The following is a 26,951-nucleotide window of genomic DNA, read 5'->3' as shown; positions in this document are numbered from 1 at the left end:
GCAACCATGTGCTATAGGTGGCCGATATCGGCGATTCGAACAAATAAGCAGCTTTTTAAGGAGAAAAGGACGTGTACAAAATTTCAGATCGATATCTAAAAAATAAGAGGTTAGTTGCCTTATATTAGGTAAAAAAAAGTCTTGCGGTATTTTCGCTAGTTGGCGCTGAAAGCGCGTAGTTCTAGTTTTATTTGTCGCATCGGGTCATGCTATACCTTTTTGGAAAGCTCATTTCACTCGCTAACACGTGTTTGATTGATTGTCGTTTCTTTTAAGTCGTTCGTGAGTTGTAGCGTCGCAAACATGGAGCAAAATAAAGAGAAAATACGGCAAATTCTACAGTACTACTACGATAAAGGCAAAAATGCATTTCAAGCCGCCAATAAAATTTGTGCAGTCTATGGACCCGATACAGTTTCCATTTCCACCGCGCAACGATGGTTTCAACGTTTTCGGTCTGGTGTAGAGGTGGTCGAAGATGCGCCACCCACCGGAAGGCCTGTCGTCGAAAATTGCGATAAAATCGCTGAATTGGTCGAAAGAGACTGGCATAGTAGCAGCCGTAGCATCGGTCAAGAGCTGGCCATGAGTCATCAAAAATTCATTTCAATTTCAATAAAAAAAAAATCAATAAAAATGCCGCAAGACTTTTTAGACAACCCATTATATAGGCAGGTAAACAGAAACATATGGCTAAAAGAACTCACGCTGATCAATTATGGTATATACATATGTACTATATACTTTGTGAAGTCTGCGAGGTTTCTTTCTAGGAGTTACATAATTATAGCAAAGTTAATTTATTAAAGGCAACCATGAAATTAACCTGAAATTCGACTACATGCGCTGGGAATGATTGAGAAAAAAGGAAGTTTAATTCTGTAAGACCTCAAGACCAGAAGAGGCACGAAAAAGTGGTTCTATTGCATGACAACGCTTGGCCTCACGTTACCAAAAGCGTTAATACCTATCTGTAAACTCCTAAATGGGAAGTCCTAACCCACTCTCTATATTCCCCAGATATTGCACTGTCCGATTATTATTTATTGCGTTCGATGCCACAAGGTCTGACCTAGAAGCAGTTCTATTCACAAGACGACATTGAAAATGGCATAATTTTTGGATAGCATTACAGGATAATAATTATTCATTGGTAACCATTTTCTCACATTAAAATTGTATTTTCTTTAAAATGCGAGAACTTAGTTCCGCACCTAATAAAATTTAGTAAAATATAGTACCACCTTAATGCTTATAAAAGAAAAATATCGTTCCTGAATAGCTTAGAATTTTCAATTGCTTTTTCAGTTGATCGTTTTCTAATAGAGTTGAGTTCAGTAGTTTTGACGGGACTACGGTTAAATTTCTAAGCAATATATTTTAGGTAATTCTTTTCTTATAACGGTTTTTTTATAAAACGACGCTACAAAAATTCTCTTCAGTAAGGTTTGCATTTCATTATGGAAAGATATACGATCCAACAACGAGTCGAAATTATTAAAATTTACTAACGAAATTCGGAGTCAGTGGCCTCAACTTAAAGAGCGCTACGTTCTATTTTTGGTCGTCATAATCGTCCTGTCAGATCAACAATTGAGCATCTAGCGGAAAAATTTTAATCAACAGCCACAATACAAAATATTCCCGTGCCAGTGAGACAAAGAAGTGTCCGTAGTGTCGAGAATATTGCTGTAGCCAGCGCATCAATTGAGGAAGGCCCAAATCAATTTCTCACACGTCGTTCTCAAGCGTTGGGTCTGTGACGTCGTTGTGGCGAATTTTGCGAAAAAATCTCCTATATCCCTACAAGATCAAATTGACGCAAGAACTGAAGCCGCTTGACCACCAGAATTGTCGTATGTTCGTGAATTGGTCTGAGCAACAACTTGAAAATGATCCGAATTTTCATCGAAAATTCGTCTTCAGTGATGAGGCTCGTTTCTGGCTGAATGGCTTCGTCAATAAGCAAAATATGCATTATTGCATACCGTAAAAATTACGGTTTGGTGCGGTTTATGGGCGTCATTGGGATGTACTTCTTCCGTGATGACCAAGACCTGCACGTTACTGTGAATGAGTAGGATGCTGTGGACTTGGACAATATGTGTTTCCATCAGGACGGCGCCACAAGTGACACAGCGAATGTCACAATCGATTTATTGAAAATCAGTTTGGTGAACATGTTATCTCACGAAATGGCCCAGTCAATTGTCCGCCTCGGTCAGGCGATTTGACACCGTTGAACTATTTCCTGTGGGGCTACGTCAAGTATATGGGTTATGCCAACAAGCCAGCGACGATTGATGAACTTTGAATATGAACTTCGTACGAATGAAAATCGATTGAGTTCAGCGTCTGGACTTCTGCAAGCGTAACCGCGGTGGTGAAGCAAAAGAAATCGAATTGCATACATAATGGAATTTCATGAGAATAAAGAATTTCATTGATATCCCAAACTGTTTTTGTTTTATTAAAAAAATAACGTTTGTAGCGCTTTTATTGAAAAACTCGTTATATCACCAGTAAAAAAAATGTTAAATATTATTGTTTATGTATGCATGTATATGTATAATGTCAAAAACTGTTAAAATTTTGTAAAACTTTAATGAAATTTTATTTTTTTTTTTCAGACACATTTTTTATACAACTTTGATCAACCATCATTGAAATAATGTGAGTACAAGTTCTATAACCTTTTTTTAATAATTACAAATGTGAAATATTATTTTCATGTTAGGTTAACATATCACTGCTCTTTTTTTCGTTCTGAAAGAATTAATACTATATCAAACGCCAATAAAAACTAAGGGTGTAAACCTTGCATGGTATGCAATCTGCTACCCACAATTATTTGAAATCAGAACATAAATTTTCAAGTCCAAAATCCATTAAGTGAGTTTGACCGAAACAAATGGTAGTCCGATGGTGCAAGGTCGGGGCTATATGATGGATGCATCAAAACTTCCCAGCCAAGCTCTCCCAGTGTTTGCCGAGTCATCAAAGATGTGTGAGATCTAGCGTTCTCCTGATGGAAAACGAAGCCTTTCTGTTGATCAGTTCTGGCCATTTTTTTCGATTGCTTACTTCAATCCCATCAATTGTTGACAGTAAAATGTAGAATCAATCGTTCGACCAGGCTGGAGCAGCTCATACATATATAGTGGATGATTCCTTTCCAATCCCACCAAACACTCAGCATAACCTTACGAGGCGTCAATCCTGGCTTTGCGACCATTTCTTGAGCTTCACCACGCTTGGACCATCATCTTTTTCGCACATTATTGTCGTAATTGATCCACTTTTCGTCTCCTGTTACCATTCGTTTCAGAAATGGTTCGATTCCATTTCGTTTCAGCAAATATGGCAGATGTTAATTCGGTCCATTAAGTTTTTCACAGACAACTCATGTGGTACCCAAACATCGAGCTTCTTTTTGTAGCCAGCCTTTTTTTAAATGGTTCTAAACCGGTTGATGATGAATGTTAAGTTCCTTAGCGATGTCATGGCTGCCTATGTGACGGTCTTGGTCAATCTTTTTTATAATTTCATCGACTTTTTCAACGATAGGTCGACCATAGCGAGATACATCTTTCACATTGAAATTTCTAGAACGAAAGCGAGCAAACCACTGTTGTACTAAACGAACTGGTACAGCATATTTTTCGTAACTCTCACACATTTCATTGGTGGCTTGCGTGACATTCTTCCCCTTTTTATACAAAAATTGCAAAATATAGCAAATTTCTTCATTACTTTTACTCATTTTTGAACAGCTGCAACTTTTTTTCAACATTCCCGGATTTATTTTTTTTTTTTTAATTTTCACCTTTTCAACACTATGTGGTATGATATGATGCCAATTTGATTGGTAGCGCTGGAGATACATATAAACTACAACGACATATATTGACAAAATACGAAAATACGTTTCCGACTAAGTTATTATATGACCTATATTTTCGGTTAGATATAAAATATGATATTGATCAATTCCCTTAGCCCTTTCCTACTTGGTTATTTACAGGTTTAAGAATTTTAACCTAGACTCTACTTTTTCGATGAGCTTAGTAAGGGTTATCTTAACAAAAATACCTCTGCATTACGATTGAGTAAATCCTCAAACATTCTTTATATTCGTCACGCCTAACACTAAGTTAACTTTATTCTTTACCTTGACTTTAAAAACTGAATAAAATAATACAAATATAAATTGATTCTTCGCACTTGGTTTCAAAACGGAAGTTTTCATTAACATCAAAAATTTAATTTCGATTTGTCGGCAGATTTTGCTTTGTAATTGCCTGCAAATGTAAATGACCTAACTGAAAGTAAATATTTATATTTCAATAAAACACAATAAATTTTCAATTCTCTCAATCTCTGAGAAACAGCAAACCTTTTACACACGCACAAAGCTTTGCCTCAGACACACAGGCACTTGGGTGTAGATGTGTAACTGCCGAAAATAGATGGGTAGACCAGCAAATTTAAAATCATTATGACTCGAGTACATTTGTACGTGCTTCGTAGGCATAAAATGCAGACAAATTGCCACATTTTTCACCTGTAAGGGCCGCAAAAAGAGCAAGCTGCAAGACAAATAAAAAGGAAATGAGTAAATACATACATATAAATGAAGAGGAAAGTAAGTGTGGGTGTTCGGGTGTATAGACCAAATAAACAACAGTAACAAGCAAATAAAGAATCAGAAATGGTTGTCTGAATAAATAGAAACGCACATATACATTTGTAATCATACACACATGCACGCACATACATTACGTGTGTATAGGCCGTATATTCTAAACATGTGGCAAGCACGAGACGCAATAAAACATAATATATATGTAAATATAGATTCTGAAATGCGGCTTAACGCACAGACAAAAGATGTGCATGTGTCTGTGGCTAGGCTCATAAACATACAAATCGTATTTGCTTTTATTTGCATTGCATATATTACATACATACATACATACATATATTATAGACATACTCACAGCAACATTTTTAAAAGTGTGTCGATTTGCGCTCAAAAGGCTGCTATTCTGCACTGTTAACGCTTGTGTGTGTGTGTGTGCTTTCCTTTTATTATTTTATTTATTTTATACAGACAGACGCTTGTTATCCTGCATGATTATGCTGATTATTGACATACACCTTTGGCAGAGATTTTTTCTGTTTGTACAAAGAATTATGTGTAAACACATTTATTTGCCTTGGAAAATAGGCAATTCTTCAAGAATTAAAATTCAAATGTGAAATTTGCAATTTTATTGAAATTTTAAGAATTTACAAAGTAGAAAATGGCAAATTGTAGCGAAAACAAGTAAGGAAGGGCTAAGTTCGGGTGTCACCGAACATTTTATACTCTCGCATGATAAAGTGATAATCGAGATTTCATTATCCGTCATTTACATATTTTTCAAATACCGTATTTGTGTAAAGTTTTATTCCGCTATCATCATTGGTTCCTAATGTATACAGAGAAGGCATCAGATAGAATTCAAAATAGCGTTATATTGGAAGAAGGCTTGGTTGTGAACCGATTTCACCCAATATTTCGTACATGTCATCAGGGTGTTAAGAAAATATTATATACCGAATTTCGTTGAAATCGGTTGAGTAGTTCCTGAGATATGGTTTTTGGTCCATAAGTGGGCGAGGCCACGCCCACTTTCAATTTTTAAAAAAGGCCTGGATGCAACTTCCTTCTGCCATTTCTTCCGTAAAATTTAGTGTTTCTGACGTTTTTTCGTTTGTCGGTTAACGCACTTTTAGTGATTTTCAACATAACCTTTGTATGGGAGGTGGCCGTGGTTATTATCCGATTTCTTCCATTTTTGAACTGTATATGGAAATGCCTGAAGGAAACGACTTTATAGAGTTTGGTTGACATAGCTATAGTAGTTTCCGAGATATGTACAAAAAACTTAGTAAGGGGCGGGGCCACGCCCACTTTTCCAAAAAAATTACGTCCAGATATGCCCCTCCCTAATGCGATCCTTTATGCCAAATTTCACTTTAATATCTTTATTTATGGCTTAGTTATGACACTTTATAGGTTTTCGGTTTCCGCCATTTTGTGGGCGTGGCAGTGGGCCGATTTTGCCCATCTTCGAACTTAACTTTCTTATGGAGCCAAGAAATACGGACGGACGGACAGACGGACAGACGGACGGACGGACAGACGGACGGACGGACGGACGGACAGACGGACGGACGGACGGACGGACAGACGGACGGACGGACGGACGGACGGACGGACAGACAGACATCCGTATTTCAACTCTACTCGTCACCCTGATCATTTTGGTATATATAACCCTATATCTGACTCTTTTAGTTTTAGGACTTACAAACAACCGTTATGTGAACAAAACTATAATACTCTCCTTAGCAACTTTGTTGCGAGAGTATAATAAAACGAAAGTATATTAATATAAACACCACTTACAGTTATGAAATACGTAATAATAAAGGACCGAAATATTTAAATTTCCTATAAAAATAAAACCAAATCAAAAATTTGTTCAGAAAAAAGAACAAAAATTCATAAATTCGTAATTATGGTTATTCATAATTCGAACGAAATCCAGAGACCGCATTAAATTGAATATGATAGGAGATATTTCGTCTTACCCTCGTTCACCACCAGACCCATTTGCTTCGCTTACTTATCCATTCTGGAGAAAGCAGAACTAACAGCCTGGTTGTTGTGGCCAACGATATCAAAATCATCGGCGTGCACCAGCAGCTGTACACTCTTATAGAAGTTGAGTTCTGCAGCTCGAATTATTTTCTCCATTGAATTGAAGAAATCACACGAACGGCAGTCGCTTTGTCTGAAACCTCGTTTGGTATCGACCGGCTCGGAGAGGTCCTTCCCGATCCACAGCGGCGATACCAAATTCAGACCTAGCGCCATAAAGGCAGTTCTTTTACGTGCTGTCAAAGGCAGTTTTGAAATCGACTAAGAGGTGGTGCGTCTCTTCCAAGATTTGGATGGTGAATATCTGGTCAGTTGTCGATTTCCAAGGCCTAAAGCAACACTGATAAGGTCTAATCAGTTTGTTGACGGTGGACTTTAATCTTTCACACAGTACGCTCCTTATATGCGATGTTGAGGAGGCTTATGCCACGGTTGTTTGCGCTGATTGTGGGGATTGGGCAGAGCACATTTCAATTCCAATCGTTAGGCGTGCAGTTCTTCGCCGCCGTATTTGAATAGCTCGGTCGTCAATCTATGGGCCCCCGCCGCTTTATTGTTCTTCAGACGTGTAATTGCTATTCGAACTTCTTCATGGTTAGGCAATGAAACATCCACTTTCTACGAAAATGAAATTTAAAATGCTAGCAAGTTATCGAACAAAGCGAAGCATATTTGACCAAAATCGGATAATTTTAACTAGGCTAAATAAAACTTTGAAATTAATGTAAAAATTGTGAATTTTTTTATTTACTGATCTGTTTGTCCATTTGGGTAGTAATACGTTAAACATAAATAAGCCCGGCAGCTCTGACGTTATAGCCCCCATTTCCATTTTTCATTTGCTAGCATAGCTTTGATTAATTCTTTGTCTTAAATAGAGGCGCGTTGTGCTGAACTGTGTCCCCTTAGACCTCTATGTGATTCTATACTGTTAGAGAAAAAAAAAATTTTAGTATTGGCCTACAACTTTGCTTCCGCCGTTTTTTTTTTGTAAATTTAAGGCTTTATTGTATAAAAACGGTTACAAAAATGTTATTATTTTGACCATCTTTCTGGCAGCATGCGTATTCCGTGACGAAAGAACTTCTCATCTTTCGAGTCGATCCAAGTATCAATCCAATTTTTGACTTCTTCATAAGAACTGAAGTGCTCGTTAGCTAGACCGTGTGCCATCGATCGGAACAAGTGGTACTCAGATGGCGCAACGTCTGGAGAATACGACGGGTGTGGTAAGATCTCCCATTTCAGCGTTTCCAAATATTTTTTGACCACCTTTGCGACGTGAGGCCGAGCATTGTCATGCTGGAGAATGACTTTATCGTGTCTTTCCTCGTACTGTGGCCGTTTTTCTTTTAGTGCTCGGCTCAAACACATCAATTGCGTTCGGTATCGATATCCTGTGATGGTTTCACTTGGCTTTAGTAGCTCATAACCACCAAATGCAGAGCAAGACCTTGGCGCCGTGCATGTTCGGTTTTGCCGTCGACGTGAAGGCATGTCCAGGCTTTCCCCATGACTTTCTTCGCTTAGGATTATCGTAGTGGACCCATTTTTCGTCGCCAGTTACAATGCGATGTAAAAATCCCTTTCGGTTGTGCCTTTGAAGTAGCTGTTCACACGCAAAGAAGCGCCGTTCGACATCTCTTGGTTTCAAGTCGTAAGGAACCCAGTTTCCTTGTTTCTGAAATCCCATTGCTTTGAGGCTTGCTGTGTCACTTGCAACGATTCGGCCAATTCCTCTTGGGTTTGAAACGCATCTTGGTCGAGTAATGCTTCCAATTCAGCATCTTCGAAAATCTTCTCCCTTCCACCACCATGCCGGTCTCCGACTTCATAATACCTCACCATACGTATCCGAAAGCATTCGATGAGCCTCAACCCCATTTCCCGCAAATGTCGAGAATTCGGCTCGAAAAGTGACATTTTCAGTTCAGAATAAATTTTGGATGCAAACAGATCTTTACAAATATTTTGTTGAGTTAATATTGATACAAATATCCAAGATCGATATAAAACGATTTAATCGATTTAATCGACCAGTGCTTGACCCTAGAGACTATTGGAAAACGGCGGAAGCAAAGTTGTAGACCTAATATAAATCTATCTTATTAGTTAAGAAGTTAGATAAGCTATATTTTAAATATACATTTTTAAATGTAATTTCAAAAAATTTATTATTTTTATTTTTGCATCGAATGTTCTAAGTGCAAATACTCGCCTATTGCATATTTATAGCAGCAATAGCTTAAGCATTGTTGCCTAGGCTTACGCATTTCCCCGCATAAACGCCACGCTTCCTTGCTGCTTGCAGTAAAATGCAAATATACGCTTCTTTCGAAGATAAAATCATCTCAATGTATGCAAATTGTAGACTGCAGTGATCTTAGTTAAAGCGACAAAATAAGCACACAAAGAAGCTGAAGCTGCAACAAGCGTTGAAAGATGGCAAGGCAATCATGAATTAAAAGATGAAAGCATCGCCATTTACATGCGCCAGCGCATTAGCCCAAGCTTTAAGTTGATAAGGCGTTAATGAAGTGCTAATTCTCTTGGCCGTGGCAAAAAGCAGGCAAGCAAATTAAGAAAATAAGCAGTAAATTTATGTATATTCGAAGAACTGAAAATTGAGGCCGTTTATCATTTTAAGCGTTCGCGCTTTTCAGACAGGCTTTTAGCATCTTAGAAGCCCGAATATAATGTAAAAATAATTTTGTGTAGTATCAAATGTTGATTTTTGTGCTATTTATAAAAGGTTTGTGTAACCTTAGTTACTTCAAAATGGTTGAATTTTTAAATATGTTGAAGTTCAAGTAGCGAAATATTTCCTTTTCTCTGATTTTTTTTTTCGTTTTTGAAAATTATTCGTTAAATCTTATCTTTGCTGTTTATATACAGATTTACTCACTGCATATGAGTGATCGACTCCGTAGCGTGGTCTTCAACCATTTCAATAATTATTAAGTTTTACGTAATTGGCTATATCGACTTGTCATTTTTTTAATTTAAAATTCTCCAAAAATAAGTTTCTAAGATGTAAGCGTATTTTTAAGACATTTCTAATTTTGTGTAATACCTAAACTTTAAAGGCGTTTTTCGGAAAACGATGTTTTTAGAGTTGGTGAGTAATATTTCTTGAAAAGGTTGAACCAACCAACTTTTATACATTACCTTCTTATACATATATATTTGCCAGGTAATGAACGAAGGAAGGGTTCAGGATCAAGAGAATTCAAAATTTTGCAAACTGAGTGGTCAACCACACTACGTAGGTTGTCTTTTATTTTTTTATTTTTCGGGCTTCGAGAACAAACACAAATTTTAAGCACCGAAAATCGCTTTTTTGTTTTTCAAATTATTCTGCATTAAGATCTATACACTTTTACATGAGTTTAAACCAATTTTCCAATTTCGCCACTCTGATTAAGGTATTTCCAAAACATGCTTCTGAACGCATCAACCGCCTCTTCAGGTGTCGAAAACCGTTGGCGTCTTAGTTTATTTCTTACGAACGGGCATAAAAAGTAGTCATTCGGTGACAAGGTTGTTGACTCATCAAATCGATGTTATTTTTTTGAGTGCTCGTGGAAAATGCAGTTTTTATTTTAGTCGATTTTCTGTTTTGCGTTAAGAAATTTTTAACATTGTCGTGGTTGAAGCTAATCTTGAAACACCCATATAGGCTGTTCCGTCTCACCTGTCACCACGATGTCATAGGGCACCACTATTGGTTTTTCTGACCAATTGACACTCTTGAAAGATTAAACTGGCAAACAAATGATTGCGTACCACTTAGGATGATTGCGTACCACTAAGGATTTTCTGTTTTGCGTTGTTCCAGTGGTATTGTTGCGATATGTCCAAACTCTTTTTTTGTTTCCAAACTATATTTTCAGCTATATTTTAAGATTTTTAACAAAAATATTGAAAAAAAAAGGCAACTATTTGCTTGAATGTAAAAAGGCATATCTTCAAAAAATTGCTTCGTGCAAGAACAACTACAGTCATTTTTTGTTGGATTCGTAGTAAAAATTTCATAGAAGAATTTTTGAGTTATACATTTTTTTTTAATTAAATCAAGTTATATTAATCCACAAAATGTTACCTAGTATACAATTAAACCCGAAAAAGACGTATTCTGCTGTTGTTAATATATCACATTTTCAGGCAAAAAGAAATGCAAAATTATTAATTTTATTCAAAAACTTTACAAAAAAATTGAAAAGTATTTGCATGTGTAAAAATTACAAAATTAAAACAACAACAACCAGAACTATATCATATAAGAGCCCAAGTAAAGACACATACACACAAACGATAAAATCACCAACATTATTCGATGTCGATGTAATTATATTTATGAGTTGCCTGCCTGACTGACCGGAATGGAGCCGCACTTAAAAGGTAGCCTTTTTGCTTTTTAATAATAATCATTTTTAATGTTCATCAGCGCCCGCACTTTCACACAATACGAAAGATGATTGTAAAATAAATACCATATTGTATTTACATGCAACAATGCTTGCAAATATACACATATGTATATATGTATGTATGTGTGAGTGTATGCGTGCTCACGTGCTGCCCTTACACATTTTGCTCTTGGCTTCTTACAGCCTGCGCTGCGTTTCGCTTTACACTCCTTCACCCCTCAATCGATGGAGGGGTAATTTTTCACAAATTTAACCAACTGTGAACACTACAATAACAATTTTAAATCACAGTGACGGCGTGAAAATAACAACAGTTTGCGTGCAAACATCTGTATGAGCTTACACATATGTTCATAGCAAACTATATTTCGTATACATTGCATATGTGTATGTAGGTGTGCTTAAGTTTTTACACGCCGTACAATAGTACATAGTAGCCACTTGTCTGCTGTCTGGTCGTTTTCGTATACGAGTATGTACATATGTATATTATTAGGGTGTCCGTTATTTCCGAAGAAGATTTTTTTGGGAAATGCCCCATGAAGTTTCAGTTTTCGCATAAAAAACGCGATCCTATGTGAATAAGCTTTTTATTCTACGTATTTGACTTGAAATGTGTTAACTTTTTGCCTTAAATATTTTATCTTCAAACTAAGTTACCTATAAATTTGAATTTTCCAACAAAAAAATTAGCACTTTACAAAAAAGGCCTTATTGTTATACTCTTGCAACCAGTTGCTACCGAGTATTATATAGGGTAGTCGAAAAAGTATTTTCGTATTTCTAATCAAACTTGAACTTATTTCTTTGTATTTGTTATGAACTTTAATGAACAAATTATGTACCATTTTAGTCAACCACTTTTTGCCATTTTTCCGCCAGAGACATTATTCCTTCAGTGTAAAACTTTTTTGGTTTCTCGGCGACAAGTAATTTTCACATTCCATTAACTTTGACGCTTTGCGACCATTTGTTGAGCTTCACCACGCTTGGACCGTGGTTTTTTTCGCACATTATTGTCGTATTTGATCCACTTTTCGTCTCCTGTTACCATTCGCTTGAGAAATGGTTCGATTTCATTTCGTTTCAGCAAAGAATCGCAGATGTTGATTCGGCCCATTAAAATTTTTCACAGACAATTCATGTGGTATCTTAATATCGTGCTTCTTTTTGTAGTCAGCCTTTTTTAAATTGTTCAAAACCGTTTGATGTTGAATGTTAAGTTTCTTAGCGATGTCATGGCTGCTTATGTGATGGTCCTGGTCAATCTTTTCCATAATTTCATCAACTTTTTCAACGATAGGTCGACCAGAGCGAGGTCTTTCACATCGAAATTTCCAGAACGGAAGCGAGCGACCATTGTTGTACTACACGAACTGATACAACATCGTCTCCGTGAACTTCGCAAATTTCATTGGTGGCTTGTATGGTATTCTTCCCTTTTTATAAAAAAATGTCAAAATCTGGTCAATTTCTTCATTATGTTCACTAATTTTTGAACAGTTACACATTTTTTTCAACTTCCCCGAATTTAATTTTCTTTTGGTTAAATGAAGCTTAAAGTCTCACCTTTCCAACACAATATGGTATGACATGATTGGTAGCACTGGAGATGTACAAATGCAACGACATCTATTGACAAAATACGAAAATCCTTTTTCGACTACCCAATATTTTAACTCCAAACTAAAGTAATCTAATACTTTGAAAACAAAATTTTCCAATACAAAATTTAGCTCTTTATCGATTATTTTTTCTATAGTAACATGCCTTTAAAAGTTATACGCAGTTGCAGTTATGCATCAAAAGACTTGAGCGTTCATGCAAGGAAATTATTAATTCTGTGTTGCTCATACGGCATGGTATACTGTATGACACCAGTATATTTGATGAATGGATTTAACTGCGTATAACTTTTAAACCAGTAGTTTCGTGGAAAAACTTATTCATACCTTTTTTTGTAGGGCAAACACTTTTGTACAAGAATATAATTTTTTCATGGCTACTTTCTTTATGCAAAATATCAAAAAATCCCATGCTGTATACAAAGGAAAAGAAACTTGATTTAGCCAAGGTATTAATTGAAAATAAATCGATCCTTTTAAAGGACAACAACTGAAACTTTAGGGAAAAAAATCAACTTGGAAAATAAGGAACACCATAATATTTAAATATGTTTATATACATATACATATATATGTGACCATCTGTAGTGCAGAACAAACTGATATTTCTTACAGACACACATACACACACACGCGAGCATATGTAATTCCACTTATTAATGATTTCGTGGTCAGCTGACCGTGTTGACGCTATCCTTCCTTTTGTTGGCTTTTCGCCGTCTACTCTTTTACCTCCCATCCGCAGCTCCTTCGTTTCTTTTGTGACTACTAAAAATTTATTACGCTTTATTGTTATTAAAATTAACATGATGTAAGCCGTTATTAATCCATTGTTTTATTTTCTTTTGTTTCAATTTCATTTAAGCTTTTCTCACCGATATTTTCCGCAAAATTTAATTCATTGCCTTATTTGAGCTGGGGTGATTGTTATGTGAGAGCATGAAGCCGTTAAGTGATGTATTCATCACACTTTTTTTGTGTTCTTGTAAAACAGTTCAGAATTGGTCTCCGAAAGTGTTTCGTTTCGTTTGGTGTTGAGCAGATGTTATTCAAAGAGACCACTTCTCTAATGTTAATTTTCAAGATCGTGTTGCTGTTAGAAGCATAGTTGTAAGTAGAAGACATCAGTTGTGACTAGATATATGCATTTTAAAGTTGTTTCAATGTCTGCACAGATAAATTTTATTCGTTAAGTCTTGAATAAGAAAGAAATAATAAAGGTTTAGCTAGTATTTACTTGTAGTAGAAGAGTTCTTCCTTTGCGTAATAAGATGAGATTGGAAAGCAATGATTAGAATCGAACTTTAACTCGAGTTATATATGTAGTATGTTCAGGAATGTTATTAGAACAAGTCACTTGTGAACGATCTTGGTGGAGTTCGCAGAGTTTTACGCAAGTGTCCCCATGGATCCAGAATATTAAGCTGAATCATATTTTTCTCTGCTACCACCAGTGGACAATGCCTTCAAAAGCTTTGATATTTTAATAGTTTGTCCATACAGCTATCTATTGATTTCATCATAAAATACATGATTTGCATCCGAAGCTAAAATATACAATATAAGGGGTGATCCATTTCGAGGTTCCATACTTTTTTAAAGAAAAAACTTAGTATTTTCAAAATTTAATGGGGAATGCTTATTATCATACGAAAGAATCGTTTGATATCACACGTACTTGATAGCCAATCGAACGGCCCAAAACGTGAAATTATCTGCTCACCGAAGTGTTGTCTCAATAAATCCCTTGATTTATGCGATGTTTGTAGAAGTGGCGCCGTCTTGTTGAAACTAAATGTTCTCGAGATCACGAGCTTCATTTTCAAGTCTTAAATACAAGGAGCGTTTCAAAGTAAACAGGACTTTTTGAATCTCTATATGTCGACTGGTGCGTTAGAATCTGCTATCTTTATCGATTGTCCAGTGAGAATTTCATAACATTTCATCGATTGGAACTGAAGTTATTGCCTTTTAAGTGTCAGTATGTTTATGTTATCGGTGCGAGAATGAGCTTCGAACAAAGAGCAAGCATTAAATTTTGTTTTAAAATTGGTAAAACTTTTACCGAAACGTTTCAACGTTTCCATCGAAACAGTGCGTGAATTCATCAAAAATCAGCCGAAATCATCACTGAAATTCATGGAAATGGATTTGAACATCTCACAAATCACAGTTTAACCATTAACCATTCCCCGTATTTACCTGATATGGCACCGTGCGACTTCTTCCTTTTATATATTGTAAACATCTAACAAATTTGAATAGTTGAGAGCTGCAGCTACCGAAATTTCTTTTAACAAACATGAACGGGTAGTAACATCCGCTGATTATCCGCTCTATCTACATATTAAATTGACAAAGATATTTACTTCGATGCAAAAATTCTTTTTTTTTTATTTTTTATAGTGGGGGAAAGCATCGAACGCCGGAATGCTGAACTTTAATCCGGTAACTCAAGATTCTCCCACGAAACCATTGGCTAAGTATTACTTCGTGGGAAGGACTGGACATTTAAGTCTCTATTGTGCGGACTCATTATTCATGCTGACGCTTCACTATCAGATGAAAAGCTGTATATGTGTTACTTTTTTCTGAAACTTGAACTATTTTCTCCAAATTTTTGTGAAAGATATCTTGGGTTACAATTCTATGTAGATTAGTTCAATATTAAGCACTATCCCAGCCACTCATTGTGGAATGATGATTTGCGCAATGCAAGTAAGGCACCTGACCGCAAGAAATCTCTTAAGCAATCAGTTAATTGACTGTGATTCCCGTTAAGCACCAGTAAAAATGGATGGACCTCGTTACAGTTTAGTTTTTCACCTTCGAATTTGGGTCTGTACCTAAACCATATTCCGTATTTATCACATGAAAGTGAGCCACTCGAAGAGATATGATCGAACAGATATTATTTATTTTAAGAGGGGAAACCCCAAATGATAATTCAAAAATATGTATGTCTCTTCTAAGCTACATATATCGCAAAACCATTGAGTCAGTTGCATATAAGTACATATGTACGAGTACATACATACGCGACTTTTTCAGTATCGTAAGTTTCTCAAGTACTTCCGGGCGCATTAGTTTCCACCTCAGTCAGCCGGAGTTCAATTCACCGTACTTTATAGCTTTCTTCAAGGTAGAACTTTTGTTGTGAGTCAACACCAATGGGAGTATCTATTGCTCGTGGCAGACTTGTGGGTGAAGTATTCATGCCAACAACACCAACTAACAGTCAAAAGTGTTAAAAGAAGTTGAAAATTTCATTTTTATTCAAAAAGTTCGCCTGCGTCGTGCGTTGCGTCAACCAAAAAATAAAAACAAAAACTGGAAAACCATTCAATTGAAATGACTGGCAAACAGGCCGAGACTCATTGTCAGCCAACAACATACGCTGGTATGAACTCAAAGCATTCGTGGCACAGGACAAACTAGAAAGGCATGCACAGTGGGCTTACAACAAAAACAGTGCAAATTGTGGGTTTTTGTTGGCGCTTATACGAAATTTCAATAAAATGCCAAAACTCCACAAACTTGGAAAAAAGTTGCATACACAGAGAATAACGCAAATACAAACATACATGTACATATGTATGTATATATGTATGTACATATGGTATGTTCATACATATTCCCATGCTCTTTTACTGGCCATTTCTTTGCCCCTTTGAACCTGGAGTCAACTCTTTGCCGACAAAGTTTAGCTGACGTCCCAAGTTTTGTATCGCTGTCAGGCGCTGCTGCTGCTCGCATTGCTTGCTGTCGCTCGTTTTCAGCTCGTTGGTAAACAAATATATTTCACTCGTGCGCTTCTTATGCCTGTGTGTGTGTGTCTGAAGGACTTTGTTGGTGTGAATTTTGTTGCAAAGAAATCTCATGCAAGAAATTCCTTGAAAACTATGTTGCCGCCACATTTCAACTACAATTGTTGCTCAAGTCCCACAATTATACATACCTACATACATGCATAAATATATATTTGGCTATGTGCTGATTTAATCATTGCAATTTTATGTTTATTCCGCAATTAAAGTATTTTCCATTACGTTTTAAAGCAAAAATGCTTCCGGAGTTAATTTTGTATGTTTGTAAAAATTTTAGGACGAAATATATTGGGTGCCAGCTCATAATTTTGATTAGCACTCTGAATTTATTTCAAGTTAGATTTAATTAAGCGAAGGTTAGCATAGCTATTCAATAGTGCTAGAAGCCATTACATTGATGTAATCTCTCTAATTATGAATTGTAATCGGTAATCAGCAGTTTCAAGTCCAAAAAATTTTTAATTTGGTCGCTCATCGTGAACTGTTTGTGTCTATACGAAAGCAGTTTTAACTCTAGGCTCTAAAGTCTAGATGAACTATAGCTCTTAGTTATTCAAGAGTCGTAATTTTCATTCAATCTATATCATAGTTAACTGTTATTGGTTCCTTCGAAGGATGAGTAGGCAGAATGATGCTCTTAGCTATTCAAAGCGTCTTCTCGCACACTTTATCGAAGCAAGTTGTCAAAATAGTTGTACAAATTTCGTGGTTTTCTTAGTGGTATTAATTATTTCGTTACCCTATCATAATCCATGGTATATCATAAGAAAAGGCGTTGAACTCTTTTCGCTCTTGTCTTTATAGCATTTCTACGCGCATAGTTCCTCCCCGACATTCCTCTACTTACATTTTTGAAACTGGCATACATCTTGTACAGTTAGTTGTTTCTTCATGCGCTCTATTTGTCGATTAAAATAATTCTATCACAATCCTTTTTAATATTATTTGGTTGTTTCTTCATGTTGTCTATGTGTCTTCAAGACTCACAAATGTTTAAACTAGTTATATCATAATCCTTTTCGATTTCGATTACCTAAGTGAAAAAGCTCTAACTGTCTGTGCCCTCATATGTCTACGTAAAATCCTTATTCACCTAAACCAGGTTCTCACTTTTCGACCTATTAATTGGGTTTAATTAGACGAAGGTTGCATATTCGCTTTGCTAAGTGAGATTCCATATAATAAACCTGTTAAACGCAATTAATAGCTTGTAATGGTCTTGATCGATTCGCCATTTATCTGCTCATAAACCTTGGTCACTGCTCTTTGGTCAGAGTGTTACGTCGCCAAAAAACCTTCGACAGATATTTGCGATTGTTTTTCTATACAAAGTTTTGCATTCGCATTTTTTTCGACCTTTTTAAATCTGAGTTTTGAAATAAATTATAACTGTTTATTGTAAGTATAAGCCATGGACGTTGCTCGAAAACAAGGCTTACTAAAAAGTTATAACATTTTCACCAAAAAGAGTCGTTCGATTCGTTACTCTTCTAATACTTGACGAATTGATTGTTTGACATGGCTCCTGCCGTTGATAAAAACGGGGTTCTGAGTAACATTTTTAGGGAAGTATAGATCAGTGTCGCCATCAACATATATTACTTTTTCCATATGTATTTCTTTTTCAATAAACCACGAGCCTTGGAAAATGGTTCCACGGACACGAATTGTTCTTCAACACCACAGGAAATTGACAGTCTATTAAAAAATTATTACAACACTTAAAATCACTCTGACAGCCAGAGCCTTTTAAACGCGAAAGAGTGCAGTTAGACAAGCTAAGTGCAGATGTAAATGCACCAATCCATATTGACAAGCTCATGCAATCAAACTATGCACTGGGGTGGGTCAAAGAGTCTTACTTTTCCCGAAACTTTTCCCTGATGCTCACAAAATAAAGAGACATTTTCCGAATTATTGATCAAATGCTAAAAAAATTCTGTGCGTTGATGTTTAACGATGAATGTCTGGAGAGGCTTTTTTATATGTAGGTGTCTACCAATCGAAATGCACTGTAGATATTTGATGCAATTATCAAAATATTCCAAATACATGTGCAAGTGCATATATATTAACTAATCGGACGCGAAAAATGACATTCATAATCATTATCATCATCGTCATTGGTCTGTAATGGCGTTTAGACAATGGCATGACTGCATGCTTGAATGATGGTGAAATCGTTAACACATGCAAGATTTGATATGTGCTCGACATATGCAGAAAAGCCCAAACGCGCAGGGCAATAGGCCAACAGTCAGCCATAGGTTCTAGGCAGGGCGTTGCACGTCAGCATAAATGCCACTCAATCAGCCTAAATTACTGCAATGGGCACTTGCAATCGATATTGAACGCATTGTGGTCGAAGTTGTAGTTGTAGTGAACATATTGCCATCGAACTAAGTGACCAGTCATTGTCCTGCCATACACCCGTTCATCCATTTCATTCATCCATGTCAATCAATGCTAAATGTTGGTGATCTGTAGTGTGGCGCTCGGTCATGCCGGCCTTATTAATGTGTCTGCATTAAATGTGTCAATAAACGAGTGTGTTGCAACATGCATTTCGGTAAAAATAACTAAATGTAAGCAATAAATGTGAAATATGAACGAGCAACGTTAACTGACACGTCTCATTAGTTAGTTGGTCACACATGAAGGCGTCCATAACGTTGCACATGCAGGCGATCGGCTGTGACGGGGTAAACAAGAAAAAAAAAAACATTTGTTTTGTGGTAATTTTTGTCCATTTTGTTAACTGTGACGTAACGAAAACATTCTATTATTTGATTGTACCGTTATTCAAATGTTTTAAGCTCCCAACATGTTGCTACAAAGTGTAATAGTTTTGTTCACTTAAAGGTTCGTTGCAACACGTAAACATAAGTCAGACACAGGCAGTATGAAGCTATATATGTAGTTATATCTTCTTCTTCTTCTTTAATGGTGGAGACACCGCCAACGCGTTTATAGCCGAGTTTTCTATTTTCGCTATTTGGTGCCAATTCGAGATACCAAGAGCAGAGGTCCTTCTTCACCAAAGCGCAAAGGACTATAAATCTTCCGCCAAACATTTCTCTCGTAAAGCAGGACGATAATAATGAGGAACTTTTATTCTTAGGTGTTTGTTCGTCGAGAGAAGCCTTTTAAAGTTGGCAAAGTGATTCTGCGTTGTATTTCAAAGCTAATATTTTTGTTATTGTTGATGCTGGTTCCATGATAGACGAAATTATCATGACGTCAACGTTATGACTATCAACAGTGACATATGAGCCAAGTCACAAATGGAATGAAGGGAAGAAAGCAGAACTAACTGCGCTGTTATTAAGGCCAATGATTACAATATCATCGGCGTACGTCGGCAACTTTACACTCTTATAGAAGATTTTACCTTCTCTATTTAGCTTTGCTGTTGTTGAACGTCAGCCTACACAGCTCTATTAGTTTTGCGGTGATACCAAATTCAGACCGAGCTGCAAAACTCCTCTATAACTTGAGTATGCTCTGACCATCAGCCACAAGCTGTTCTTTCGACATTTACGAATACAGATTCGCTTGCAGCTGTACGTAAGGAGCTGGAAATGCCCTCGCACAGTTCCCTTATACCGAGTTGTTGATGAGTGCTCTCAGTGAGCAGAAGTACAAGGCAAGTAGAAAACTGTTTCGCTGTCCGTTGTGAAAGTAACATCTCGACGTCGTACATTCTTTGTGTTTGTTGACGTGCTTGCTTGCTGTACAAAGGCGCGCTACGACAAGATAGTGGTCCGTGTCGATGTTAGGTTCTCAGAGCATACGCATATCAAGGCCACTAGAGACGGGTAGTTCATCTATCATCATCTTAATATCATCTAGTTAAGAACTTTTCGATCGGTAGACAGCGAAGTAGCTTGATGAGTTTTCTTGTGCTGAAATTCAGTACTACAACAACCATATTTCGGACTCCTCCGAAGTCGATCAGCCCCAACCTATGAAAGATGAATTTTTTGACTATTTTACCAAATATGCCTTCTTGCCCACCCGCATTAAAATCGCCTAGAAAAATTTTTACATCGTGGAGGGGACAGTTGTTGTAAGCGCGCTCCAGCCGCTCATAAAAGGCATCAATGTTATGTTTAAACATTTTGCTCCAATGCGGATTTTCGCTAGACGTTCATCAACCGGAGTAAATCCCAGGACTCGAGTATTTCTTCGACCACAAATCAAACACCGAATTTGTGCTCCTTTCTATGGCCGCCGTAGTAAATGTCGCAAAGACATTTACATTTCTTGGACGGCTGTGATGTCAGCGGCACCTTCCCAATTTAGCGACCGGACATCCCAGGTGCATGCCCTTAAATCATAGTTCATTTTACGTTTGCTGTGGTTGTCATCAAAAGTGGGGTCTTACATCCGTGCCTGTTATTTCCTATTCATTGGGAAATGGTCTCAAACCCAGCGCACAACCTCGCTGGCGAGTAGTATAAAGCGTTAAACACATCAAATGTTATAATCCGTTTGTTTCATGACCGACACCCGCTCGCAGCCGCACCTCTGGTAAACAGACGCTGCAATTAGACTTCAGCCCTGTCCCTCAGTTTTTAAGATATCGATTTGAAATTTTGCTAGCGTCATTTTCTCTTAAAGAAGCTGCTCACTTGTCGGAACTGCCGATATCGGACCACTATAACATATAGCTGCCATACAAACTGAACTATCGGAATCAAGTTCTTGTATGGAAAACTTTCACATTTGACAATTATTTTCACAAAAGTTAGCACAGGTTATTTTCTAAAGCAAAAGTGTCCGAAAAAATTGTTCAGATCAGTTAACTATAGCATATAGCTGCCATACAAACTGAATGATCGTAATCAAGTTCTTGTATTGAAAACTTCCACATTTGACAATATATATTCACGAAATTTGGTATAGATTATTTTCTAAGGCAACAATGTAATCTCCGAAAAAATGTTCAGATCGGCTCACTATAGCATATAGCTGCCATACAAACCGAACGATCGGAATCAAGGGCTTGTATGGAAAACTTTCGCATCGATCGGATACGTATAGCTCATAGCTTCCGTACAAACTGAACACATAGTTACTAAAAGAAATTCACCTGAGAAGGGTATATTAGCTTGGGTGCAGCCGAAGTTAACATTTTTTCTTGTTTTTATTTTAATGCGAGCATCTGTTTTTAAGTTGGTATTAAAAGTCTGACATGGGCATTCGTACTCATTAAAAGATTAAAATTCCTAATATTTCAAAAGTTTTCTGATTGCTTGCTGTTGAACTTACAAGTACAAGACTGCTCAGTCGTACGTAGATGCAAATCTCTTTAAACCTGTTTATTTTGATGTTAATATCAGTTTAGACAAATAAAGTATCTTGAACAGAAAATCCTTTCCAAACATTTTTTCAATCGTAAGCATCTACCTTTATAGTTAAAAAAAAGTGGTAATATAATAAATATAATATTTTTCATTGAATTAATTTCTTTGAATACGTGGCAAACTTCTAACTTCATGTTATAAACCTTTCGGGACTTATGCCGAATCACTTAAAATATAACTATTAAAATTTGTTCAGCATCGATTTCACTCCCTGTAATCGTAGTTCTTGCTTCCTATTGAACCCTTGCAAGAAAATGATGCCTTAAGTAGACTAAAACGAAGTAGAAAAAAACCGAGTTCTGAAAGTGCATTTATTTTATTTGCGTTTGTGTGTGTGAACGTACAAAATTCTATTATCGAAAAATAATAACATATCAGAATATTAAATAAAATTCAATTCAAAAGCATGTTCCAGCACATTTGTTGTTGTTGTTATTATGCATAAAATTTATTGCAGAGTGCACACTCTTTGTGAGCCAATTTCTTCGCCGTCACTGCTGTTATTACCAACTCGGCAATCGTTTTTGTTGTTGCATATGCAAACAAATTGATTATAAATATATACGAGAATGAGAATCAAATTTCATGCACCACACTTTCGCAAACAGTTGCCTAGCAAGCGGCAGTAACTTAAGAGCGTGCTGATAGCGGAAGAAATTTGGATGCGAGCGGGCGTTTACGTATGTTCTTTTGCTCATATGTACACAACTGTAGTATATATGTATGTATATAGGTATGAATATATTGATATGTGCGGTTTATCCGCCTCCTACAGCTGAAAAGTGATATGCTCGCTTAGAAGAATATATGCGGGTTAACCGAAAAGGCAGCGGAGGCGGATAGCAAAGAAAAGCTATCTACTTCTACAGAAAAGCTATTGAGTTGGATTTCTTTGCATTAGATGAGCACACTTTTTTGGGTTTGCTTATGTTAGGGTGATTCAAGTTTTTGAAAAGCTATCATTTTCATGATTTTTTTCGCAGGAACTACAAAAGCTTTTGTGGATTCATCAAACCTGTAAGAGCTCTCGCTTTGTCCTGGTAGACAACTACACCTTTTCTATTAATCATTTCTGGTCCTCTCTGTTTGAGTGCAGCACCAGCTAATCGCAAATAAACGATTCCTTTGAAATCCCATCAAACTGGCAACATAACATTTTTTACTGACTATCGGCCTTCGAAGTTGTTTGAGTTGGTTCATTATTTCTAGTGTATGATCCACATCGGCTGCAAGAGTCTTTCCAGGACATGGCGAATCCTGAAAAAAAGTACCTGGAAATTGTAAATAATTTCCTTGAAAAAGGCTTATAGAGATTCAGTCTTATCAAAAACATAAGGCTACGAGTAGTACAAAGTCTTCAAAAACGGTCGAGAGATCGTTGAAGACATGTCTCGTTCTGCACGACCTTCTACCCCTTCAACTGATGAAAATATTAAAAAAGTGAAAAATATGGTGCGTGAAAATCGTCAGGCAAGTGTGAAAGATATGTCAAGAGAGCTCGACACCTTTGGCGAGTTCGTTCGAGTGATTTTGGTGGATATTTTTAGTTATTGCTCGACTCGTCCTGAGAAAGCTGAATTTTTTCAAAAATAGTATTGTAAACAGGTCTCTTTGGTCTAAAAATGCAATGAATACCATTGATTAACCAGCAGATTTAGTTCCGTATAATTTTTCCTGTTCCCCAAACTGAAATTGCCGCTCCGTGGAAGTCATTTTCAGTCGATCGAAGAGATAAAACAAAATTTGCTGAAGAAGCTGAAGGCCATCCTAAAAAGTGCCTATGAAAAGTGTTTCGAAGACTGGAAAAATCGTTGGCATAAGTGTATTACATCTGGTGGGGATTACTTTGAAGGCGACAAAATAAATATTTGTAAATAATTAAATGTTTTGCGTTTTATTTATAATTTTCGGGTACTGCATTTTTACTCTTTTGATAGAAAAACTCGTAAGATATCAATAATATTTTGTTTTCGTTCTTCCATATTCGATAGGGCATCAAACAAAAACTATTACAAAAAAATTCCTAAAAATATATAACGGTAAACAAACGACAATTTGGACGACCCAATAATGTATACAATAATGTGAATGATCGGAGCTGAGTCGATTTTGTCTGTCTGTTCGTTTGAATGTGAATATGAGAACTAGTCCTTTAGTTTTTGAGATATCACTGTGAAATTTTACATATGTAAGTCCTTTTCTCTCCGAGAAGCCTTTTCTCTCCGAGAAACCGTCGATATCGGCTCACTATAGCATCTAGCTGCCATACATATGTACCTGAAGGATCGAAGTCCAGTGCTTGTATGGAAAATCTCTTTATTTGACGAGATATCTTCACGAAATTTGACATCTAATATATTCCAATCGAAGCTCAATTCAACCGAAAGAAATTGAAAACATTTTTTCAAAAGCAGATCCAATTGTGCTTAAAAATAAGAAATAATCAAATGAACTACTGAAAGAGATTGCGTGCGATAAAGTTTCCGAAATCAACTGCTTCGACAAAGGCATCACTTTTAAAACATCTGAAAAAGAATTTTCTTTGTCTCGCACGCTGTTTTTTCATGTTGTTTTGTTCGTTCGAGTTTCTATTATGCCTTAACGCGATCGGCTAAGAAGCTGACGATGTGTGCAATGTGTTTAAGAAAATCCAGCTAACTCGATAGCTTATACGGTGATTACATCGATAGGAACGTGTTTGCTGCGCAGCCATTTTGCGACGTTTGCTTTGCCTTTTTTGTGTTGCTTCTTTCGCTCTTAGCTTTTTTGCCATTTTGAGCAACAAAAATCGCAAACTCGTTTTACTACGTGCCGCTATTGCATGCTGAAAGTTGAGCAGGAAGCCAGCATGCTCAGAGTTATTTCGATGCGCTTGCATACAAATCGCTCGCTACACTTCAACACACACACATATATGTATATATATACATGCATGTACATGAGTATGTGTTTTGTGCTGCTGTTGCATATTTCATTTTATTGCCTTTTTCCAGTGTAAAGACATTACCAAAATAGTTACTCATACGCCACCGCATCCGCTGCCGCTTTGTCTCTATATACACACACGCACAAACAATAGTGTCTATGTGCGCTGTGTTTGTGTTTCGTTTTTTGTTATCTTTAAGCCAACCGCTGCTCAATCAATTTTTGCAAAATATGCAGCAAACACGTACTGCACGACACAGACTGCAGCAGACTATCAACATTCAAGTACGAATTGTATTAAAAATATAAACTGACATACATGCACATACATGTATATGCATGTATGGGCATGCCACACACATGCTTAACCATCTTCCTTCGTCTCTTTCTGTAAGTTTTGTTCATTTTGTTTGCTCACAGCTGCTACAGCCAGTGCACAGCACACTAGCTGCTGCGGCAAGCTGTTGTTGCAAGTGGCAGACAGCAAGCGGGTTAAGTTGAGTTAAATGAAATGACTGTGATTCAAGTGCAGCTCAATATGTACACTTACTGGTATAACACTTTTATGTACATGCCTCCCTATTTGCCTTTCATTGCACACTGAATACTTGTGAAAATTTGATTAGCTGTGATTTATTAGGTATTTGATGAGCTTTGAGCTGTTTAATAAGCATTTATCGCTTATACATACATATGTGTGCTTTGCGTTGTGAAAGCATGGCTTGGCAAATGTATGAAGATTTTCATGTACATTGTCGGACAAAACATATTGGGCTCATATTTACGAATTAAGTACATTATCATCCTCTATTCTCGCAATTATCATTTTAAATATTATATTATTTTATGAAAACATACAAAATTTTATTTTACGCCATGAAATTTTATTCGAAAAAAAATTTAACATATTCAATATTCAGTGTCACAAAGCATATTGGAATAATTATTGTTATTTAATATTTTGTAGCATAACCATTATTTTTAATAACTTCTCTGCATCTATTTGGCATAGAAGCTATTAGATTGTTAATAACTTCTTGTGGAATGCTTAACCAGGCTTGTTTTGCAGCTTCGAACAATTTGTTTTTATCTCCATTCACTCCTTCTCTGTCTATCCTTCTATTTATTATTTCCCAAAGATCCTCAATAGGATTGAGATGCGGCGATTGAGCTGGCCACTTTAGGGCATTAATATTTTGAGCTACTGTCCAATTTCCCACTAGTTTCGACGTGTGTTTTGGGTCGTTGTCGTGTTGAAACGACCATGAAAGTGGCATATTCCACTCGGCATGGTGAAGCATCACGTTCTCAAGGATATTCTTGTACATGAATCGAGCCATAATACCATTGATTCGATGAAGAGGTCCAACACCAAACCCGGAAAAACATCCCCATACCATAATGGCCCCTCCACCATGCTTAAACGTGCCTTGGCAGTATCGGGGATCCAACCTCTTACACGCGCTCTTCTTTGAATTGCACGACTGCTAACTTTCAAATTTAAGGCTTTAACCACACTCGCTGCCGACTTATCAGGAAACTTTTTTAGTACTCTAAATATTTTAAAATCGTCATGTCATGTTGTAGCTTTGGGTCGTCCTCCACGATGGTGAGTTTTCCACTGTCCCTAAATTTCTTTATAATAAAGCTCACTGTTGATTTATTGACATCAAATTTGTAACAAATGTTTTTTTCTGATAATCCATTCTTGTAGTCTTTAATAATTAATTGTTTTAATTGAATTGAATGTTTATTTCCAGCCATGGCCACTTTTTGTTATTAATTTCTTCGAATAAAGTAAAATTTTTCACAACCTTTTATTTGAATATACTTGGTTCAACTAAAATCATGTTGAATTTTTATGTCGTTGTTCAATTTGCGAAAAAAATGCAGAATCGTCAGAAAATAACCGGATTTTCACGAAAAACTTCGACTAGTTCAATATGTTTTGTCGCAGTGAATATTGGGTACTTGTAATTTCTTTCGTATAAAATGTAAAATATTAAAAAAAATTATAAGGTTTTTCTTGGTTTCACTAAATAATCAATATCTCTTTATATTTA

At 36.5% G+C, this 26,951-nt stretch overlaps 1 protein-coding gene across 2 annotated transcripts in view; it reads left to right on the top strand.

Moving 5' to 3' along the window:
• The window catches only part of LOC126759527 (protein misato), a 116,255-nt gene that overhangs the window by 60,817 nt on the left and 28,487 nt on the right, over window positions 1–26,951 (top strand). The window contains exon 5 of one of the 2 annotated variants that reach the window (XM_050474387.1): window positions 2,631–2,673. The exons of the other annotated variant lie outside the window; for it this stretch is intronic. The gene's annotated coding sequence lies outside the window, so the exon portion shown is untranslated. The remainder of the gene's footprint in view (window positions 1–2,630; window positions 2,674–26,951) is intronic. 2 annotated transcript variants of the gene reach the window in all.

This window comes from Bactrocera neohumeralis, chromosome 5 (assembly GCF_024586455.1).
Source record: "Bactrocera neohumeralis isolate Rockhampton chromosome 5, APGP_CSIRO_Bneo_wtdbg2-racon-allhic-juicebox.fasta_v2, whole genome shotgun sequence".
Taxonomy (NCBI): domain Eukaryota; kingdom Metazoa; phylum Arthropoda; class Insecta; order Diptera; family Tephritidae; genus Bactrocera; species Bactrocera neohumeralis.
The sequence above is the reverse complement of the archived record's forward strand: the minus strand, read 5'-3'. Positions and strand labels throughout refer to the sequence as shown.